At 32.8% G+C, this 7,752-nt stretch overlaps 1 long non-coding RNA gene across 1 annotated transcript; it reads left to right on the top strand.

Moving 5' to 3' along the window:
• The first annotated feature begins 585 nt into the window (after positions 1 to 585).
• On the top strand, positions 586 to 1,504 carry LOC149212037 (uncharacterized). The gene is made up of 2 exons (XR_016250201.1): positions 586 to 932; positions 1,157 to 1,504. It is a non-coding gene; the product is annotated as an uncharacterized LOC149212037 (long non-coding RNA).
• Positions 1,505 to 7,752: the final 6,248 nt, after the last annotated feature.

Here is a 7,752-nt window from a genome sequence, read left to right on the forward strand (position 1 = left end):
ATTACAATAAAACAAACTCTTGGCAGGTAAGTGAGAATAAATATGATATTTAACGTATAAGTCACGACACTAAAGATTTCACGTTAAATAATTATATTTTTTCTCAACCTATGCCACTCACGGTGAACGGAAAATGCTGGTTTTCATGTGATATTAATCGTATATCACACGAGAAATATGTTTACCACCGAATGCATAAACGAAATGTAGCATTTTTTCCATTAAGATGTTTTTTATTAATTTTATATAATTTTTTTTTAAAGTAGCATATATTCATTTTTAAGTATGGATTTAATATGAATGGAGAGGATCAAATTTCTTCAAATGTAATTTTTTTTAAAGTACAAATTGTATTTTTGGATGCTATATATATATGTATGATCAAATAAAAATTTTAACCAAATATATATATATATATGTAGCCCAACTCACGGTCCCACAACCCTGTGCAACTTGGGTTAAGTTTTGCGGTCGCCGGATTCACAAACGGTGGCTCTTCTCCGGTGATGACGTGCCAAAATGGTGATGTGTCTTGGTTGGAAAGTGTGTGCAATTACTGTTGCATTCAACTCCCTTCAATGCGCCTCGGGCCTGGCTACTTCGTGCGTTCTAAGGTAAAAGATCTTGGTCCTGTAGTCATTCGAGAGGGTTCGGTTCTTGGGAGGGTTTGTCTGCGGTCTTTGTCTTCGACTGTAAGTTTCCTGCAACTGGCTATGGTTTGTTCGGCTTCAACGGCGTAACTTCTTCTCGTTTCTGCTAGCTCATCTCTGTCCTGTGACCTCCGTTGTCGTGTGTTGTTACTTCTTCTCCGTTTTGGTTACTCTGCTATGATTATGGGATGTCTGTAATGATTGTTTGGTGTTTGGTTATGTCGCTGTTCTTCGCTCTCGGTTATCCGGTATCGGCTCTCCAGATGTCAGCACCTCCAATAGGTATACTCTTCCTCCTTGATTCAATCTGTATTCCCCTGTTGAGATTCGTATTAACCGGCACTGCTCCTCTGGTCTCTGTTTCAGTCGTTCGGTTGGGCTCGGTTTCTCAGCTTCCCGGTCCACTTGCACAGGTAACTAATACTCAAATCTTCTTTTGGTTCGCAGTCGCTTCGATGAATTAATGATAATGTTCAGGTAGTAATGTGTCCCTGTTGATTTTGCAGGTTGTGCTTCGGCCTGGGTTCGTGGGTCCTCCGGTCTTCTTTTAATGCTCAAAGGATGACGTATTCTCCGGTAGGCTCTGGTCCTCTGATGATTGTTGACACACGCTGCTCCGTAACTTGCTGTAGTGTTGTCTCGTCGATTGTTGTTGTCATGGGTTGTTATTGTCCTCTGTGAGTCTAGAGTCTCGGTCGCCTGTTCTGTCAATCAATGGTCGTTTGGAACCTTGGGGTTTCCACCTCCAAACCCTAGGCCAGGGTACATCCAATTCTTGGACGTGGCACTTGGATTTGTAACAACAGTTCTATATTTATATATTGTAACTAATTATGAATTGATTTGAATGTGAACTGGTTGGACTATGGTTTCATTGCTCAGACATTTATGAGAAATTCTTAGTTTATAGGCGTTACCTTTCCCTGTAGTTTGCCTCTCTGTTTTATCATGCGATTCTGGGCATTTCCCGAGCCTTCGACAACGATACTCCAGTTCAGTGAATCCCTCCGTGTCATACTCCGCTTGCAATTATACAGTCGATTAATTTATTGATGGTCTGTTCATGTATGAAAATACAAAATACTATACGCTCACTGTGGCTTCTCTCTCTGGTTGTCAATACTGTTGGTTTTGATTCATTATACAAGTAAGAAAGTTTTGTTATTCAGCAGGCAGACAATATTTGATATGCCAAAAATAAATGATTAGGCAAAATAGATCTGTTTCTCTTATTTCATAATTTTTGTAAAATCGCAGAACCCTCTGTTGGTGTTCCATTCCGTCTTTTATATGCTGAATTTACAGTTAAGTCGAGCTGTCTTCCTTGGTCAGTTGAACGGAAAATAATTTGTTTTCAGTTACAAGTTCTGCTTGCAAATAATATTGTTACTTTTTGTCTTTCCTAATTTAACAGATCAAATCCTAACTAGCTTTAAGTTCTATTAAACTTGTAATGATTCTAACCGACACTTAACTTTACCTTTTAACAGTTAAAATAAAATAAAAAGAACTACCTATCTTATGACTTCATGAACCTAAAAAAAAAACACTCCAGATTCTTGTCAATCTTCCAACCTGGTGAGACTTCACCCGGTCATGGCGAGCTAGATGCTCCTGCATCAATATATTTTTTTTTCCTATATATAAATATATATGAAGTTTATATCTACATAAATTAGTTAACTTAGATCTTCAAATAATTTATTTAAATATTTTGTTGAAATATTCTTGAAAAGGATAAGATTTAAACATCTAATTCACATATATTTTTTACTTCTAAATAATTGACAACATATTCATTTTATTTTTTAATTATAACTTACATTATTTTTCTATTTAAAACATAATTTTTTTTTTTTTAAAGGGCATAGATGGATGAACAAAACTTACACATCTCTTCATAATAAGCTGTAAAATAAACATCTTAACTCAATAAATCATCTAATTTATCAAACTAAAAGGCATAAATGGATGAACAAAACTTACACATCTCTTCATAATAAACTGTAAAATAAACATCTTAACTCAATAAATCATCTAATTTATCAAACTAAAAAACAAAATGTTGATTCTAACGTTATAAATTATGCCATTAAAGAATTAACATCTTTATTAAATAACTATATATGGTCAAATCCACTTATTTTGAAACTATTTTATGCTTATGAAGTTAACATCTTTATCAAATAACTATATATTATCAAATCCACCTATTTTGAAAATACTTTAAGCTTATGAATTTATTATTAAAGAGTACTATGTATAATGCAATTTGAAATTATTTGGTGGGAGGCTGGAAGGCTTGCATCACAACCCTGCATTTAAAAACAAATCCGATATGCTCACATTAATTAAAAAAATTACCTTTCAAATTTAATTTCCAAAATTTCACCACAACAATCACATAAGTAATAAAGATTCCAGGGTCTGGAGTATGCCCTAAAACTGCTTCTGCTTGGCTAAGAGCTCGTCTTCCTCGGACGTAAGGAAACAGGTTAACGGCCCAAGACCCAGAGGCATCTGGCAGGAGTGAAAGCCTGCTCCCTTACGGACCACCAGCGGGTTATTTCAGGTGGCGTGGTTTTCCTTGATAACAGTGATGTGTCAACTGACATTCGCGGATAGCAGCCAGAGATGGCTGTCCTCACTGTTGGTTTGACAAACTGAATTTGATAGGTTTTTTCACCTTTTGAAAAAAAACAAAAAAATAATAATAAAAATTCCAAAATAATAGATAACGTCGCATGCTAGTGCATAGAGAACCGATTGTATTTGGATGCCTCCTATATTTTTTTATTGTTGTGCGTGCTACTAATAAAATAAGTTTTAGTGTATAATACTGTCTAATTGGTATGTGCGTTGTATAATAATGTCATAGGATTAGAACAAGATTTTGGATATTATTTTTGGTTTTGATACACGGTTTTTGAGCAAGGGTCATGGTTTTGCGGCGGATCAGGTTTTTGCCTACGACCATGATTTCCGGATTTTTATGGCTATTATGATATGGTTAAGGTTCCTAAACTTACCCCTCCAATGAATTTTGTTTCACATTTTGAAAAAAAATCGGTAATTTATTCGCCTCTATATCAAAACAGACAATGAAAGATCGTATAGGTATTGAATTAGATCAAAATTATCTTTCATGGCTGGAAATAAATTCTCAGGGTATAGACTCTGTCAGTAACCAAAACATTTTCAGAATGTCTGGGTTGTCTTGCTCCCAAAAATAACGAAAACCCAATTGAGGATGGCGTGATCATAAGGCCGCTTCAAATGCCAAGACCTTGGCAAGTCAAAATGATAACACTCATCGCAAAAACCACCCCCCCTCATTGGCTTCTCAAGGTCGAGAGCAGTCCATTGTGGTATCACCCATTCCTCTGCAGAGGAGAATCTTTAGGCTAAGGATAAGGAATCAGCATCAACATAATTGTGTTGCCAAGTAGCGGCATAAATGCACCCATGAGTTTGATCATTCAAACAAAGATAAAGAAATTCCTATGTACACCATATCGTGGAGCCATGAAGCTCGTTCTCTCAAAACAAAGACGATATGGTCTTTTTCTTAAGTCTAAATGATAAATCTATAAGTTGGTTAGAAGTTCTTAGGAAAAAGGGGAAAAAGGAGAAATATATGAACAATTCTGGTGTGTAATAAGAGAAATGCTACCCAGCTTTTGAAATCGTGACATAATTTGCTTTTTTGAGTTAATAGAAATTAATGAATTTACAAAAATATATATCTTTGATGAGGATGCCATATGACTAGAAAAAAATTAAGATGATATTTTATTGTAATGGTTAGGTAGGTTAAATTTTAATTATTATATTAAGATGATATTTTATTGTAATGGTTAGGTAGGTTAAATTTTAATTATTATATTATAGATTTGTTTAAATTGAATAAGGAGAATTCTTTTATTATAAATATTATGATTTTTTTAATTAAAGGTTGTGATTAAATTTATTAAGTTATTTATAGTGAGGATCTGTAGTTATTTACATCATTAAATTTTTTTTATCAATTATTTTTTTCTTTTACATTTCTAACTTAAACATGTGTACTTTTGTAAGCCATATCTCCACTAGTTTTTTTATTGATAATAAATTTCTGATATCTATCTATATATATATATATATATATATAGATATATATATATTTGTAATTAGGCTGAGTTTAGCAGGCCAATCAATTTATTGGATGGTAGAACTTTCTACCCACTAATAAGATGTTTCCCTTGAATAGTTTAATTCCCCTAAAAGTGAATTCTATCCTCAACCTTTTTCATGATGTTTGAATCTGAAAACTAATAAAAAATAAACTCTAGTCAAACCAATTAATCTACATCTCATAATTATACATCCAATTATTACTAAAAAAATAAAAAAATTAAAGTTTAATAAATGGAGTGGTCTACCCAGGCGGAGGAATTGTCTTGATGATCAAAAGTGGTTGGAATCCAGGTAAAAAAATTTCAAAAAATCTTGCACTGGCCATGTTGGAATCCTGTTTTGATGGTGAAAATGGACTCAGCACCATCAAAAACCTTTATTGCACCCAAAATATTGAAGTTTGACAGCTATAACTTGGATTTAGAAAAATTTCTGCCAGATTTTATCAAAATATAGCCGAAATTTCCATAATTTTCAAGGCAAAAAAACAATCCGATTAGATTACCTCTTAATAAATATGGTTAGACTACCTATTAATAAATACTTCCAATATAATTAATTTAATGTAAGGGAGATTCCATTATTACTAAATAGAATTGTTTAATAAATAATTCTGATGTAATTAATTTATTCTAAGGCTCAAATTTTATAGATAGTGAAAGCAAAAACTTTCAATCACGTGATTATCGAAACTTGGAATGCTGGAGGAGCTTGATGTTTACATGTGAACATTAAAATGCAGGGAGGAGCTTGATGTTTACATGTGAACATTAAAATCAGGAAAACTGGCATGATGTTGGGGTGTATTCATTTCCTGGATAACATGTTTTGGTTGAATCCATGTTGCTCTTTAACTTTCTTTTTTGATTCTATATAGAATGAAACAGGTCTGTTGATCAAATTGTATCATTTTGAAGGTTATTTGTAAAATTGTATCATTTTGAAGGCTATTTGTAAAAAATCATCTGAAACAGTTTAGTATATTTTTGAATTGCTGACAGACTAGTTAGTTCTATACAGTCCCTATATCTGAAGATATGTAATGAAATTACTTCGATGATTGGATATAATGTTTTCTTCATCTGGGAAAAAAAACGGAGACTGAATATGCACGCGAAAATATAATTTGACATATCAGTTTGAAATTGGAGCATTGTGGGATGGAAATGTAAGAATAACATAAAACTAAGTTATAAATTCATACGTTTTTCTTTCAATAATACCATAAACTTTGTAAAAAACGTAGAGAATATCTGAAGATATGGATGCCAATAACTTCAAAGAACATAAAAATTGCATGTACGTACAAACATGAAATCCTCTGTTTAAATATATAAATGTGCCTCACAAACCAAAAGAGAGATTTCAAGTAAACAAAAGCGTAAACAAACCTACTAAATATTAGAGGCACAATATAAGAACGGGATAAACGACGATGGATATACAGTACAACTTGTTACAGTTAATGTTACCATGCATATTACAGAATCCACCTTGCTACAGTCTTTAGTTAGGCTACTATGCATAATATAGAATCCATCTTGTTACAGTTTAGTTAGGGTGCTATGCATAATGTAGTAGAATTCATCTGGTTATAATTTTTTTTCTTCAATTGACGAGAAATTGCAGGTGGAGTAGTTTTTAAGTTTACATAAGTTTATTCAGTATTAGACCACTTGACTTATGAGAGGAAGTCTCTCACCTAATCATTGAATCATATTCACAAAATTTGTTACTTTCTTTATTTTTATGAAGAAGTGTCCCACCTAACCATTGAACCACATCCACAAAACTCTCCCAAGCACATCCACAAAACTTTTTACTTTCTTTATTTTTTATGCTGATATACATATTACAGAATCCATCCACAAAACTTATTACCTTCTTTATTTTTTATGCTGATATACATATTACAGAATCCATCTTGTTACTGTCTCTATCAATGCTGCCATGCACATTACATAATTCATCTGTTACAGGCTTTATTTATGCTGCGAAGCATATTAAAGAATCCATCTTGTTAGTCTATATTTATGCTGCTATACATATTACTGAAACTATCTTGTTACACTCTCTATCAATGCTGCTTTGCATATTACAGAATCCATCTTGTTATTCTTGCATATTACAGAATATATTTTTCTCTTGGAAATCCTAAAGTATTAAAGGAAAACACAACCCTAAAAAACCATATATCAGCGGCGCCGACGTTCACAGGAATTCTATTGATCGTAATAAAAAGATGGTTCATATGCCACCTCCTCTATGTCACGATTTCTTTGATAATTTACATGAAGAATCACATCTCCAGCCTTATCTGTATTCATTCATAACAGGGCCCAGACTGAAATTTATGGAGTCAATTTCTGTTAATTGGATAAACAGTACCAACAATATACCGTAGCTACTACTTACCCAAGTTGAAGAGCAGTTTGAATAAGTACAGATGTCGGTTGTGTGCTTTGATCAATTTCCATGACAATATTTCCTACAAAAGGATTCTGCATATAAAGATGAGGAACAGGAACCTCGAGTTGATCTCTTCCGTTACTGGAGCCTTCACATCCTTGTATCTGGAAAATTAACGAGTGTTGAGATCTACTTTGTGTGAATGAAATTTTGATATCATATAATTGTGAAAGTCTTTGCAAAATTTGTGACTTTGCAAAACAAAAGGATAAATATCACTTCTCGCTTTCTCTTGACCTACTTTGCAAACAAAGAAATGTAAACGAATATAGAGGTAAAATATAACATATTTTCAAGAAGATATATAAATATCTATTATTTTTCAATAGAAAATATCGAGTTAAAATTATGGTGTATTATTGGTTAAAACAAAAATAGGTTTGGCAATTTTATGTATATTTAATTTTTATTTATTATTGGGATGGGTGTTCTATACATTATTAGTATGCGGAAGTAA

This window comes from Pinus tabuliformis, chromosome 1_1 (assembly GCF_031772625.1).
Source record: "Pinus tabuliformis cultivar Carrire ecotype Pingquan chromosome 1_1, CPIR1, whole genome shotgun sequence".
NCBI lineage: Eukaryota > Viridiplantae > Streptophyta > Pinopsida > Pinales > Pinaceae > Pinus > Pinus tabuliformis.